This window comes from Pantherophis guttatus, chromosome 6 (genome assembly GCF_059756535.1).
Source record: "Pantherophis guttatus breed Tessera chromosome 6, ASM5975653v1, whole genome shotgun sequence".
NCBI classification, from domain to species: domain Eukaryota; kingdom Metazoa; phylum Chordata; class Lepidosauria; order Squamata; family Colubridae; genus Pantherophis; species Pantherophis guttatus.
In genome coordinates this window covers 86,091,267-86,107,853 of record NC_142068.1, presented here as the reverse complement: position 1 = coordinate 86,107,853, position 16,587 = coordinate 86,091,267, and positions in this window count along the sequence as shown.

The window sequence follows — 16,587 nt, the reverse complement described above, 5'->3', positions numbered from 1 at the left end:
GCTTCACTTCTTGCAGCTCAGTGATTCAATTTCCTTTTATTTCCAAGACTTAAGATAGCAATAACAATAGCACTTAGACTTATATACCACTTTACAGGGCTTTACAGCCCTCTCTAAGCAGTTTACAGAGTCAGCATATTGCCCCCAACAATTTGGGTCCTCATTTTACTCACCTTGGAAGATTTGAACTGCCAAATTGCAGGCAGCCGGCAGGCAGCAGAAGTAGCCTGCAGTACTGCATTCTAACCACTTCGCCACCATAGATACTTTTGAGCTTAGCTCCGTGATCCACATTCTCAAACATCACACCTTTACAAAACAAAACATTTGAAGGATTTTGTTCGGTTCCCAATGATTTTGTCTCCAAACCCTAAATCAAAACATGGAAAGACCTTTTGAATTTTTTTCGCACAGTTGGGAGTTTTTCATACTATTTGCTTGTAGTGAGCCGGCAAACCGTAAAATCTGCAAATTCTCATGCCACTCTTCCCCTCCTCCCTCTTCAAAATCAGATTGGACTTCGGTTGGTAGGATCTGTTGTCATGGTGTAGGGCTTCATAAAACAGATTTGTGATTTCGGGGAGTATTGTATTGCAATACTGCAGTATTGCAGTATTGTACCAAAATACACACTTGGTCAAAAACAGCAACTACAACCCAGATTTCCACCATGTTTACAGGTATTAGAAAGATTGCTCATAATTAGAAGATAACGTATAAGTCAAGAGTTATAAAGAGGGGAGATGAGAAAAAAAGGAAAAAGCTGGAATAGTCACCAGAATATGGATTCATTCGGCTGCCACTGGGAAAGTTTTGAAATCAGATTTGGAAAGTCGAAGAGAAAGAAGGAAGGAAAGAAATAGGATAGAAATACTTTTGATCAAGCTCACTGAGGCCGCTCCTGTTCCTCATCCCCTAGTCAGCTCTGCCTTCTGTTGGAAGAATGTTTGGATTCACCTGGCCAATCCAAGTTTCAACCAAGTTTCAACTATATGTAATGCTTTGCTGCAGAAATAATAACATCGGTTGTATCAAGATCAGAAGGATGAAGACTTTCCTGTCACTTTAGCTCAGGGGTGTCAAACTCGATTTCATTGAGGACCGCATCAGGGTTTTATTTGACCTCGGGGGTAAGGGGTGGGGTGGCCAGGGTGGGTGTGGCCCAGTGGTGAAATCCAAATTGTTTATTACCGGTTCTGTGGGTGTGGCTTGTGGGCATGGTGTGTCTTGGGGGGGCATGTCTTGGCGGGCATGGCAGGGGAAGGATACTGCAAAATCTCCATTCCCACCTCTTCCTTTCCCTTCCCTTCCCTTCCCTTCCCTATCCCTGTCCCTGTCCCTGTCCCTGTCCCTTTCCTTTTCCTTTTCCTTTCCTTTCCTTTTCCTTTCCTTTCCTTTCCTTTCCTTTCCTTTCCTTTCCTTTCCTTTCCTTTCCTTTCCTTTCCTTCCCTGTCCTTTTCCTTTCCTTTCCTTTCCTTTCCTTTCCTTTCCTTTCCTTTCCTTTCCTTCCCTTCCCTTCCCTTCCCTTCCCTTCCCTTCCTTGTCCTTGTCCTTGTCCTTGTCCTTGTCCTTGTCCTTGTCCTTGTCCTTCCCTTCCCTTCCCTTCCCTTCCCTTCTCACAGTTGTCATGACTTCAGCTAAAAATATACCTTGTTTTGATTCCCCCCCCCTCAGTAAGGGAATAAACTGCTTTGTATTATCCCTACAAATATGTCAAGCATGTTTGTATTTGGAGAATTAGGTCCAAGTGTTTTTTTTTTCTTAACTACTCTTTAGAGGATGGGGGAGGGAGGGAGGGAGGGAAGGAGAGAGAGGGGGGGGGATTTGGAGCTCGTCTCTCAGTTTTTTGTTTACTGTTAACCATATCTTGTCATTGTGCCAAACTGGCAAACATTTATTAGTGGAGCCAGTTGTCTTTCGAATTGAGTTTTACAACAGTTAAGCTGCATGCGAATTTGGCATATGATCTGCATAGATTTGAATACACATATACATATACACACCAAGCAAACCTTCCTTGCAAAATATGGCATGAAGTCATCAGATAGATTACAAGCCTCTCTCTCGAGAGCTGAGCCCTGCTTCATTGAGAGAGGTGGGTGCCTAGATTAGATTGCTCATAAATATTCATCACTTGGCGAGCGCTGAGTTAAATGACCATCTATATGCGCAAATGAGCTTTCTCGGATTTAAGCGTACAGATTGGCTTTGCAAGATAGCCTGTGCTGCTGCTTCGAAACCAATTTGGCTTCGCTGGACAAGTTCACAAACGGTATCTCAGCCTTAAGGACACGGTTCACCCAGGCGTGAGCGAAGCCCTGTTCAATTCCTAGCCAACGGGAAAGCTTGGCAAGCCAAATTTGTGAAGTGAAATTGAAAATTGCCTTTGAGGTGATGCGGGAAAGACATTCTGCAAGATGGAATGGTTTGGCTATTTCAACTTCATCCATTATGGTGATGAACAGGTGAACAAATGTTGGGCGGCAGAAAGAAAGAGAGAAGAGATTACTATAAAATGCGACACCTTGGAAACTTATCAACACAATAACAGAGTAACAGAATAACAGAGTTGGAAGGGACCTTGAAGGTCTTCTAGTTCAACCCTTGGCTCAAGCAGGAGATCCTATACTAGGGGTCTCCAACCTTAAACATTCAAAGAGCCATTTAGACCCATTTCCCACAGAAAAGAAAACATTGGGAACCACAAAACCTGGGTGGGCGTGGCCAACTCCATGTCACTCACTTCCACCAGTCATATGACCCCCCCTAGCCACGCCTATCCAGTCAGTCGTTAGGGCAGAGAACTGGTTGTTAAAAAACACCGGGAATCACAAAACCCTTTTGACATCTCTCTCTCTCTCTCTCCCTCCCGCCCTCCCGCCCTCCCTCTCTCCCTCTCTCCCTCTCTCCCTCTCTCCCTCTCTCCCTCTCTCCCTCTCTCTCCCCCTTTCTCTCTGTATCTCTCTATGTCTCTGTCTCTCCCCCTCTCTCTGTATCTCTCTGTCTCTGCCCTGGCTGCTTCCTCATCCACCGCCATCACCCTTACCTTCTCAAGCCAGGCAAGGAGTGACTGGGAGGGGAGGGCGACGGGCGGGGCCAGCCAGTGGTGGGATCACCTGACAGGGAGCCACAACAGAGAGCCCAAAGAGCCGTAGGCAGCTCCAGAGCAGCAGGTTGCTGACACCCATCCTATATCATTTCAGACAAATGGTTGTCCAATCTCTTCTTAAAAACCTCCAGTGTTGGAGCACCCACACTTCTGAAGGCAAGCCATTCCATTGATTAATCGTTAATCAGAAAATTTCTCCTTAGTTCTAGGTTGGATCTCTCTTTGAACAAGAACCACCCATTGCTTCTTGTTCTGCCTTTGGGTGCTTTGGAGAATAGGTTGACCCCCTCTTCTTTGTGGCAGCCCTCAAATATTGAAAGACTGCTATCATGTCCGCCCTAGTCCTTCTTTTCACTAAACTAGACATATCCAGTTCCCTCAACTGTTCTTCATATGTTTTAGCCTCCAGTCCCCTAATCATCTTTGGTGCTCTTCTCTGCACTCAACATCTGAGTCTCAACATCTTTTTTATATTGTGGTGACCAACACTGGATGCAATATTCCAAGTGTAGTCTTATCAAGACATTATAAAATGGTATTAATACTTTATGTGATCTTGATTCTACCTATTGTAGTCCGCCAGCAGCCTGCGGAGCTGGCAGCGGAGTTGGACAGTGAGGAGGCTGGGGAGGAACATGGGCCAGTCCTGGAGTCTGGGGAAGGCCCGGACGAGGGCTCTGCGTCGGAGGCAGAGATGGGGCCAGGGCCATCTGGGAATGATTCGCGGACTCTGTAGCCCCCAGAGTCAGACAGCTGAGAGGCAGAGGAACAGGAGGAGCCTGTTCCTAGTGCATGGATGCCCAGAACTGCCAGAAGGCAAGAGCAGCTAAAGCAAAAGGGACGACTCAGGAGTAAGGCCAGGAGATGATTGGCCCCTCCCATAAGGCTTAAAAGAGAAACAAAGGCTCTTGGGCCTTTTGCAGGAAAGCAATGTTGCTAACTCTGTTTCCAGTCGACATCTCTTGTTTCTTTCTGAACTTCATAGGGCTTTGCCAAATAATGCCTTTGGCAGGGTGTCAAAGAAGATAAAGGTTGGTGATTATCCTGAAGGACTTCTTCCGAAGGACTTGTTTTGCAACAAATTGGGACTCAGCTGGGAATGAACATAATTCTCAGCTGTTAGAATAAAATAGGTTTGTTTGAGACTCATTGTGTATTGTAATGACTCAGTAAGCCTAGGTCACAACACTATCCCTCTGTTAATGGATGGTTTCTCATAACATCTGCTCGTTCACAAAATGGGGTTCAGCCTTCCAAACGACATAAGAAAAGGGGCCCCCTGTCCCAGTGCAAGCTGGGAGATTCATATCACCGATTGCTCCTTATCCGTGCTACACCACGTATCCTCCTCCTTTCCTTTCATTAATTTCTCAGATTCCAATTCAGTAGCTAATCTAACCAGTATTGTAGCCAGTGTGTGTAAAACATACAAGGATATACATGCACCTGCCCATAAGAAATTCCTAATGCAATTGATTTTTTTTTTAATAAACAGAATGCTTTCTGGTAGAAGATAATCTTTGTAGCTCAGGTTTGAGCTACAAAGGAGTCCTTAGTGCTCTCTGAGCTTGGTTATTGGCATACAGATATTTTATCTCCTAGGTAACATCATCAGTACTGGTGGGTGTGGGGTTTGCTCCCTATTTATACACAGTAGCTTGCTCTGCCAGTGTTGGTGGGGTGGGGTTTTCTCCTTGGGGGTTCCTTAATTAGGTTATTGCTTTCTGCTTGATTGTTTCTCTGGTGTTAATCCCTGCTTATCTGGGTATTGGTTGCCAGAGAGGATGTGTTTTGGTCTTTATGTTTCCTTCTGAGCTTTTTTATTGCCTCTTGGTGTCCAAACGTGGTTTATCTCTATGTGTCTATTGATGGCTGAGTGCCAAACTTCCAGGAATTTCCTAACATTTTTGGATATAGCTTGGTCTAAAATCCTCACCATTTCTCAACTATGGTTGTGTCTCTTCTTGTTCTAGAAAGGGAACGTCTTAAGAATGTTAGCTTTCCAATCTGGAAAAGCAGAATAAAAGAATGAGAGTAACCAAGAGAATTGGCTCATAAAATCATCTGCTACAATGTCCTACCTGTCAATGACTACTTCAGCTTCAATCACAATACACGAGCACACAATAGATACAAACTAAAAGTGAACCGCTCCAAACTCGATTGCAGAAAATACGACTTCAGCAACAGAGTGGTCAATGCCTGGAATGCACTACCTGACTCTGTGGTTTCATCCCAAAACCCCCAAAATTTTAACCTAAGTCTGTCTACTGTTGACCTCACCCCATTCCTAAGAGGTCTGTAAGGGGCATGCATAAGAGCACCAGCGTGTCTACCGTCCTTGTCCTAATGTTCCCTTTAATTGTATTTATTTTATGTATTCAGTTCATGCTTATACTTGTATATATTATCTAATATGTACTCAACAAATAAATAAAATAAAATAAAATAAATAAATTGAATGTTATCTCTTGTTCTTTTGGGGGGCTATTCTTGGCGCTTGAGCCAAATCTATGCACCTTAGATTACAAGGCAAAATTGACTGAAAAGTTTTCCCCAAAGCGTGCCACTCTTCCCTCCTTGTTGGGCCTGCCAAGCCCCTGCCCAAACCCTAAATTATTAAATTAGGGTTTCCATGATCATCTGGAGGTCACAGGGCCTAATGCCTCTTAATGTGATGGAACTGTCAGCTACAATTATCACCAGCAGTAAAACATAGTTTTATAGCCCCAAGTGCAATAAATTAACATGTGCAGCTCCAACTGCAGTGGTCAGCGATATTTCTGCATCATTAAGGTTTGATGAGAAAGCTGGGTCTTTGCTTGGGGGGTGGGGTGGAAAGGGGTGGGATGAAGCAAAAATTGGTTGCTTTCACCTGATGCAACTATTTGATGCATTGGACATGGGAGTGCTTCTCAAATTTCATTGCATGCCTTGAGGGAAAAGAATTCAAGCAAATGCCCATTCTAGGGTGTTGCTTACAGCTGTCATTTTCTGGCGCCATTGCTTTACAAGTGTTTCTAGAATGCTTGAAAACAGAATCCTACTTGCTTCTCTGCAGCCAAACCATTCTCCCATAACCTACCTATCTCTTCCCACTTATGGCTATATCCATGTTGCTTCAATCTTTACAATTTATATTGTTTTTATTGTTTCCTAGCATGATTTTAACTAAGTAATAATTTTAATTAGCAATTTTATGATGTTTGTGTGTCTATATTTTTCTTGACTGTACACCGCTTTGAGTCCTACAGGAGAAAGGTGGTATAGAAATAAATAAATAAATAAATAAATAAATAAATAAATAAATAAACAAATAAATTGATAGCTTATTAGTATCCTATGACTATCACTAAGTGTTGTATCTTATGATTCTTGATGAATGTTTTATTTATTCTTTATGTACACTGAGAGCGTATGCACCAAAGACAAATTCCTTGTGTGTCCAATCACACTTGGCCAATAAAGAATTCTATTCTATTCTATTCTATTCTATTCTATTCTATTCTATTCTATTCTATTCTATTCTATTCTATTCTATTCTATTCTATTGTTTGCCAAGCTGTTGGCTTTCTTCTCAAACCTAACCAGATGGGCAGCCACCATCTCTAGAATACGTTCTGCAGAGCCAACACACTTTTAAGAGGAATCATTGTAGTAGATTCTAATGTTCTGCCACCCATGATGGTAGAGCAAAGAACAAAGGAGCAGGCCAAATGAAGGGACATGGCTGTTCCATTCAGAACATCATCTCTTCCACTGATAAGGTTTCTTCAGACAAGAAATGGCTTTTGCACTAACTCAAAGGTTTGGGGAAATTCATCCTGCAGAATGAAGTTTCACAGATAATGGATAGCTTAATATTTCTCCTTCCTTCCTTCCTTCCTTCCTCTCCTTCTCCCTTCCTCCCTTCTCGCCTTGCTTTCTTTTTCCTTCCTTCCTCCCTTCCTCCCCCTCCCTTCTCTCCTTCCCTTCTCTCCTTTCTTCCTTCCTTCCTTTCTCCCTTTCTCCTTCCCTTCTTTCTTTCTCTCTCCCTTCTTCCTTCCTTCCTTTTCCTCCCTCCCTTCCTTTTTCAAGTGAGGCTTTACTTGAATTGGAGGGATTGGGTGAATGAATTGTAGGCACTGGGTGGGGTCACATTTTGCACTGAGGTGGTGTGTTGAATCAGAGGGTGTCACAATTTGCCTGCCTTTTGTAGTGCACATCACAGCATTTTGGCTTTACTATGGATTATGCAAATTCCTCCAGGTTTGTTTTGCAATTTTTAGCAGCCATGACAAGGATGAGCACTTTCATAATTTCAAAAACTGGGCACTAGAGGACACTAAAGATTTTAGGTAATGGAAAGATGGACAGGCCTGTCAAATGAGGCAAACCATTAAAACAATAAAAATACTAAAGGAGACTTTTGAGGAACGGAGTCAGACAATAGTAGCCACAACATCAACATTGTCAGTAATGATGTTTGTTTCTAGATCTGTTTGTCCTTTACTTCCATTCATCCATATGTCCATCTGCGGCTATGCTTCTATGATTAATACATAGGTCCATCCCTCTGTCCATTTGTTCATTAGAAGTCTCCCTGTCCATTTGTCCATCCATCCTTCCTCAAGCTAGGTGTCCACCTGTCAGTTTGTCCACATGGTCATCCTTCAGTCAATCAATCATCTGTCTGTCCATAACTCTATCAATCCATCTGTCGATCTATCCTTCTAACTGCCTGTCTTTTGTCCATTCTTCTGTCCTTCTGCCTTTTCCTCTATCCTCCACCTGCCCATCCATCTGTCTGTCTCTCTGTCTTACCGTCAGTTTCCTGTTATTGGCACGGGAAGAATATGATGCCTGTCCTGAAAGATTTTCACTGCCTCTCAGTTGCTCACCAGGCATAACGGACGTGTGAACATTTAAGACTTTTAAATGGCCTTGAATGCTGAAGCCATCTGTTTCATGACAAACTTGTCCAGTTTCTTAGATCATAAAAAGAGATCCTTTTGAAGATCCTTCCCATCAATGCCAGAAGCTTGGCTACATGTTACACTGAAAAGGACCCACTTCTGTCTGGTTTCCAAGTTGTGAAATGTTCTTCATAAGGGATGTAAACTTTGCTCCCATTCTCTCAGTATATTGAAGATGGCAAAAGTGCATCTTTCACCAAGCTTTTAATCGTTTATTATTTTAATACCTGCTTTTAATACTCATTTGGGTTTTAATAGTACTAATTATTCTTTGTTTTAAACTTCAATTAAAAAAAACCAAACCCAAATCTCTAAGCCACTTGGAGCGCTGGGATAAAATAGAAAGGTAAGGTATATATTCGTGTTTCAATAGTACTCTAAACTAACTTGACCACAACTGGGTGAAATGCTACTGGTTCGGACCAGTTTGCCTGAACCGATAGTAAAAAATGTTACCGGTTCGGATGAACCAGTATTTTAAAAATGCTACCGGTTCGGGCGAATTGGTATTTCTGTCGATCAGCTGTGCAACAATCAGCTGATCAGTTAAGAAAGCAGGAAATCCTGCTTTCTAGTGAATCTAAATCACGCAGAACAGCTGTTCCCCCTCTCACTGTTTTATTTACCTTTGCAGACTGAGAAAAGGCTTCTTAATCCTCCTCTTTCAGCACTGCACGGCAGCATCTGTGGTGTGCACACGCATGAAGTGCACATTTGGCATGCACCATGTATGCGCGCACTAAGTGAACTAGTAGCAGACTTCAGAGCATTTCATCCCTGACCAGAACCAATGACAAATGTGCAAAATTGCTAATATATATATATATTTTAATTTGATTTATATGCCGCCCTTCTCCGGAGACTCAGGGCGGCTTACAATGTGTTAAGCAATAGCCTTCATACTTTTGTATATTTTTACAAAGTCAGCTTATTGCCCCCACAAACTGGGTCCTCAATTTACCTACCTTAGAAAGGATGGAAGGCTGAGTCAACCTTGAGCCTGGCAAGATTCGAACTTACTAATTGCAGACAGCTGGAGTTAAATTACAATGCATTAGTCAGCTGAGCTATCCAGGCTCCTAAGATTGTCCTTACCATTTTATTATAATTCATAATTTCTACCATGCAACATTTTCCAGAGGCTCAGTTAAGACACTTTGATGAGGAAACTGTGATGCACTTATGCCATCCATCTGAAGCTTTGCTTCGCTGTCTATGAGACCACCGATTTTAATATTTCTGCAAAGGTTTGATTCTATTTTCCACAGCCTTGGTTTCTAAAATATATATTTGTTTTGCTTTACAATACACTTTTCAAACAAAGAAAACAAAACAGAATGCTATTCAGGTCATTTTAGAAAGCAAAATCTAGTTCTCTCCATTACTCATTTTTCTTCCTTTACACTTCCTTACCCTAATTTTTTCAAGATGGATGTTTTTTTCTCTCTCTCTATCTCTTTCTTTGGCAATATTATTTTTGCAAGAAAAAGAGAATTCCCTCTGGTCTAATTGTCTTGGAAGTAGACTACTGTTTTTAAATTAATTAATTGCCCCTTGCTTTTGCTATACATCTTTTCTTTCTTTTCTTTTCACGTTAGAAAGATTTAATTCTGTAGCTTGCAGCAACCACTCTTATTAGGAGCATCTTCGTTGTAACTATGCATGTTAATTATACTTGAAACCCTTTGGACTTGAGAAGAATGCTTTATTAAAAGAGCTCTGTGCTCTGTACAATTTTTTTTATTATTAGTATTTAAGTACAGCTATGGAGTCTCCTTTGATGACGTGGTGGCTCAGTGGCTAAGACGCTGAGCTTGTCTATCGAAAGGTCAGCAGTTCAGCAGTTCGAATCCCTAGCACCGTGTAACGGGGTGAGCTATTGTCCCAGGTTCTGCCAACCTAGCAGTTCGAAAGCACGTAAAAAATGCAAGTAGAAAAATAGGGACCACCTTTGGTGGGAAGGTAACAGTGTTCCATGCACCTTTGGCATTTAGTTATGCCGGCCACATGATCACTGAGATGTCATCAGACAGCGCTGGCTCTTCGGCTTTGAAATGGAGATGAGCCCTGCCCCCTAGAGTCGGGAACGACTAGCACATATGTGTGAGGGTAACCTTTACCTTATGGAGTCTCCTTGGACACCATGCCTTGATTTTACTTTTAAAAGCATTTTTTCGGCTGAAGAGATTGTAGAAAAAATGCTTTTAAAAATTAAAAAAAAGCCTCTGATAATTGCGCGGCTCAGCTGGGCATGGGTGGGGGGCAGGGATTTTTGCTACCAGTTCTCTGAATCATCCGCCGCCATCGCTACCGGATCAGGCGATCTGGTCCAAACCGGGAGCATTTCACCCCTGCTTCAAGCGTTTCAGGAAGTTACACAACCCTTGAGCTTTCTTATGATCCAACTGAGCTGAAGTTCAGGCAAGGTGTGTTCTACTACCACTCTAGTTCTTATAAAAGGTGAACAGGCTGAGCCTGAAGGTGGGGTCAAATGCATCATCAGTCTGGTGTCCCTACACTCCCAAAGGTGGCCTCAGTCCAACCCCTCTTGAAGACCATTGACTCTTATCTGATGTCAATTTGCCCAGACCATTAGTAGATCGGATTCTTGTGTAGAGGTGCATGGAATAACTTCGCAGCACTTTTGAATTGTATCCTGGCTCCTGGTTTCCTACACCAAACATCTCTATTCTTAGGTCCAGCTTTGGTTGAGGAGAAGATTACTAGAAAGAAGTTTGCCAAGTTTGGACAAAGAGTCTTGCAGATGGATATTCCCAGCAGACCCTTTCAAGCAACTTATGAAAGTGTTATATAGGAAGGCCATAATTATTACCCTAACACAAATTCACACTCTGTAAGTATCTGAAACGGGACACAGTAATATAGTAAGAAGCTCTTTTCCGACACAAACAAATTAAAGAATTAATGCATAAGCAATTGTAAGGATCACTTTCTCAATTGCTTGCTTGCTTCTTAGATGAATCAGTTGCCTGATTGATCCTTTTCAAGCCAACAGATCACCTGAGCTCTTGAAAACTGATAAAACAAATAATGGTGGACATTGGGGTCAATTATCTGTGAGGGATCTTTGGTGCTCCCTGAGCTTGGTTGTTTTCTCACAGACATTTCATTACCAAAACTAGTAATGTCATCAGTGCTAGTTCAATTATCTCAGCTCAATTATCTGTCTCATGAACAAGTTTTGGGATCCCATAGTTGATATGAACAAACAATGGGCTAGTTTGCTTGCTATAGTTTGTACAGGATGCTTGCTTGACTATAATGTGGGCAATGGAGGAAGCCCAAATGCATCTGTGACAAGACCCATAATAGTGGCCCATTGAGTAAGGCCAAGCATTTAAGTTATATGGTACATCTATGAATCACGTCCCGTGCTTTGAAAAATGTTGTTGTGTGGAATGCAGAGTTGGACAAGAGAGGTCTTCCTGGAGATGATGGTAGAACATGATTGGCTGGTCTAACTGGGATGACCATGTCCCACCAAAGATCTGTTTCATTCTATCATTTTTCTGAATGTTCTGTAGAAAATCTCCCATGTTGCATGACATTTAAAGCCTTTCTACTGTCCTCATAAGTAAGGGGAAGAATGAAAAGATTTTATTTTTGCAGTGGTCTCCTTATCACACAAGGGACTCTGACTCTGGCTAAGACTCTAGCTTGTCGATCGAAAGGTCGGCAGTTCAGTGGTTCAAATCCCTAGTGCTGGGTAACAGGTGAGCTCCTGTTACTTGTCCCAGCTTCTGCCAATCTAGCAGTTCGAAAGCATGTACAAAACGTAAGTAGAAAAACAGGGACCACCTTTGGTGGGAAGGTAACAGTGTTCCGTGTGCCTTTGGCATTTAGTCATGCCGGCCACATGACCACGGAGATGTCTTCAGACAGTGCTCTTTGGCTTTGAAACAGAGATGACACTGCCCCCTAGAGTTGGGAACGACTTGCACATATGTGCAAGGGGAACCTTTACCTTTACTTTATCACACAAGACATGTGATAAGGATTTTGAAATTGTGCTTCAAACTTTCTGGAAAGAGTTGGGGGGGGGAAATGTAGCCTTCAGCTGGGTGATTGAGAAATCTCCATAGACATCCAGCTTTCTCCTATTAAATGGCCCAAAGCCACTGCTTTAGGGACCAGAACCTAGAAAGCAGGAGAGAATATCTTATCAAATTTCTTCCTTGAGCATGGCTGTGGGTGGTTTGACATCCGAGATGCACCTTTAACGCTAGGAGGATTAACGGTAGGATTCAAATTTTTTTACTACCGGTTCTGTGGATGTGGCTTTGTGGGTGGGGCATGGCTTGGTGGGCATGGCTTGGTGGGCATGGAAGGAGAAGAATCCTGCAAAATCTCCATTTCCACTCCACTCCAGGGGAAGGATACTGCAAAATCTTCATTCCGACCCCACTCCAGGGGAAGGATACCATAAAATCTCCATTCCCTCCCACCCCACTAACCTGCTTTCCAGCTCCATGTGTGCAGGGCAACAAAAGAAGACCCAGCCAATCAGCTGGGACTCGATCAGCTGGGACTCGGGAGGCAGTGAATAGATGGGGGTGGGGCCAGTCAGAGGTGGTATTTGCTGGTTCTCTGAACTACTCAAACTTTCCTCTATCGGTTCTCCAGAACTGGTCAGAACCGGCTGAAACCCACCTCTGCTTTAATGGTTCAGAACTGCCAGTTGCTGACTTCCTCTCTCATCCCCATTAGGAAAACTGTAAAGGAAGCTTCACTACATCAAATGCACTATTTTCACAGCTCTGTGTATGTATGTCTGCGTGTGAAGGAGATGGGAGGGGGGTTAATTGCCTGGAACCATGTGACAAGGCAATCGAACTAGTGGCATGGCAACTTGTTACATGTGATGTGGTGCTCTGAGGTAGAGAGTCCCCATCACCCTGGTAACCATTTGCACCTGCAAATGAAGGAGTGAGTCACAATGTTGAGATCTGGCATTTTTTCTTTACAGAACACACTGCAAGCTATTCATAGTCAAGGTTGCAGAAAGTGGTCTCCTTCCCCCCCCCCACTTCTTTTTTTTAATAAAATCTGCAGATGCTTCTTCAGACAAGCATAATAACCTAGAGTAACTGCCACGGACAGATACATTTGCCTCGTTAGATTGCATTCAGATCCTATTCAAGTTTTTATTTACAAGCCGTAAAATAAAAGTTATATTCTTCTTCTTTTTTAAATGTTTCATTTACTTTATTTGAATAACATGTAAAAATTCTATTTCAATCAAACAGTGTGTCGTCTGGGTACAGTTGTTTTTAGACAATTGTAATCAAAATGCTTACAAGAACATTCGTCACAATAACATTGATACTATACCAACAATAATATTTAGCTTGTCTATTTTATCAAATTTCCATTTTAGCATTTATCCTTTTTATGTCCCTGCATTTCTAACTTCTGTTTTTATTGTGTAACCATTGGTAAAATAAGTCCCATGTCAAAAAGTTTCTTCTTTGTCCTTAATAGTAAGCATTAGTCTCTCCATTTTTGCACATTCTAATAGTTTCTTAATTACACTCTCATCTGTTGGGATATCATCACACTTCCATTGTTGAGCATATACAAATCTAGCTGCAGTTAATACATGTAAAATCAAGTATATAGTCCCTTTGTCATATTTTTCCAGCAGAATGCCAATAAAAATATTTCTGGTTTTATACTGTTTTATCATTTTTTCCAACCAAGTATGTATTTTCCTCCAGTATTTTTTGGCTTTTGGATATGTCCACCACATATAGTAATACCCTGTTTCCCCAAAAATAAGACATCCCCTGATAATAAGCCCAATCGGGCTTTTGAGCGCATGCGCTAAAATAAGCCTCCACCCAAAAATAAGCCCTCCCCAAAAATATTTAAACGCAGAGCTAGAAATCAGTTAAGACGGCAAGAGGAGCCCCATCTTGCTCCATGCACCCCAAAATAATAAGACCTCCCCGAAAATAAGGCCAAGCATTTATTTCAGGGTTCAAAAAATATAAGACAGGGTCTTATTTTCGGGGACACATGGTATGAACCAGGTATTTGATTGCATTTCCAACATTTAGCAGATCTATCTTTATATATTTTTGCCAGTCTTGTTGGTGCAAAATGCCAAAAGCTATCTTCTTATTGCCTTGGGGAGTTTGATTGCCGTTGTACTGGATGCTACTCAAAGTTTCCTCCTTCAGCCTTTCTTCCCTTTGCAAAAAGTGGTCAGTATTTTTCTCAAGATGGAGTTATCCTATCTAAAAGTCCTTATGGATAGTTTGAGGAGCCAAGTCCACAATCCTTTACTCCGACCAAAATAATAGTGCCAGTCATTGCATCTTACCCATCTGGTACCGCAAACCTGTTAGTTCCACTGAGAATCTGCTTGTGGTCCTTGGTGCTCTCTGAGTTTGATAGTTTGCAGGCAGGCGTTTCATTACCTGACCAGGTAACATCATCAGTGCACCCAGTCTCCATGGGTTCAGCATCCATTTTCCCCCCCATTCAATTCTGCCTGATTCTTGGAGATGCTTGGATAAGGATAATAACCTGATAATAAGGATAAAAATAATGTAATAAATGTAATAACCTGGCTCAAAAACAGTAACTCTGAGTGGGACCTTGGAGTCCTAGTAGACAATCACCTAAACATGAGCCAGCCGTGTGCGACAGCAGCCAAAAAAGCTAATACAATCCTTGATTGTATAAACAGAGGCATAGAATCAAAATCATGTGAAGTATTAGTACCGCTTTATAAATCCTTATTAAGGCCACACCTGGAATACTACATCCAGTTATGATCACCACATTACGAAAAAGATGTTTGAGACTTTGGAAAAAGAGCAAAGGAGAGTAGCTAAGAGGATCAAAGGCCTGGAGACTAAAACATATGAAGAACGGTTGTAGGAATTGGGTATGGCTAGTCTAGAGAAAAGAAGGACTAGAGTGACATGATAGCAATTTTCCAGTCTTCCACAGAGAAGAGGGGGGTCAATTTATTTTCCAAAGCACCAGAAGGCAGGACAAGAAGCAATGGATAGAAACAAATCAAGGAGAGAAGCAACCTGGAATTAAGGAGAAACTTCCTAACAGTGAGAACAATTAACCAGTGGAATGGGTTGCCTTCAGAAGTTGTGGGTGCTCCATCACTGGAAGCTTTTAAGAAGAGACTGGACAGCCATCTGTGTGAAATGGTATAGGGTCCTGCTCAAGCAGGGAGTTGGACTAGATGACATCCAAGGTCCCTCCCAGCTCTATTTTGATTGATTGATTGATTGATTGATTGATTCTGATTGAAGTCTCTGAAGTTTTCTTGGAGAGGTTTTTCAGAAGTGGTTTGCTGTTGCTTCCTTCCTAGGGTTGAGAGAAAGTGACTGGTCCAAGGTCACCCAGCTGGTATGCTGCCCAAGTGATTTCTTCCAACAACCGGTGTGCCAAACTGCTCAGAAAGTTAACAACCGGTTCTCCCAAAGTGGTGCGAACTGGCTGAATCCCATCACTGCTTATGACCATTTTTCACAGTTAGACCTTTGCAGCATCCCCATGTTCATATGATCCAAATTCAGATGCTTGGCATATTTTATGATAGTTGGAAGTATCCCTGGGGTCATGTGATCCCCTTTTGTGACCTTCTGACAAGCAAAGTCAATGGGGAAGTCAAGATTCACTTAACAACTCGGTGACTAGCTTATCAACGGCAGTGATTCACTTAACAGTTGTGGCAAGAAAGGTCATAAAATGGGGTAAAGCTCACTTAAGAAATCTCCCGCTTAGCAACAGACATTTTGGGCTCAGTTGACATGGAGGACTACCTATACAGTAGCGGCCAAAATTGTGGAAACCTTTTAAGAATAGTATATTTCCTAAAACTAGCTAATAACACCACTTTTTTTTTTTTTGAGTAGTACCATCAAATTATATATCAATGGAAAGATAATTGAATCAAGAATGTAATGCAATAACTTTTATAAAGGATTTGCTATTAGAATAGCAGTTACAGTATAAAGAAGAAAAGTGAAACATGTAGAAAAAAACGAGATATACAAAAATTATCACCATAGAAAAAAACGAGATATACAAAAATGATCACCATGTCAGTTAATACTTAGTTGGGTAACCTTTAGCATGAATTACGGCTTTACAACGTCTTCCCATGGAGTGAACCAAGTCTTTTAGTTCTGCAGCTGTTCTAATGTGAAACCAAGATGGAACGATGGCTTCTATTAATTGGGTTTTATTGCTGGGTCACTTCTGACTAACAAGTTTCTTTAGTCGGCTCCATAGATTTTCAATTGGGTGAAGGCCTGGGCTATTCCCAGGCCACTCCAGCAGTGGAATAGGATTACCTTGAAACTCCAAAAAATAAAAAGTCGTGTTATTAGCCATCAAACCTCAAAAATACACTTTTCCCAAAAGGTTTCCACAATTTTGGCCACTACTGTAGGTTGTTTTTAGTATTCAGAGTCTAACAGGTGTCAGAGATCAATCATTCTGTGGTGCCATGGCTGCTCATTCTAAAAA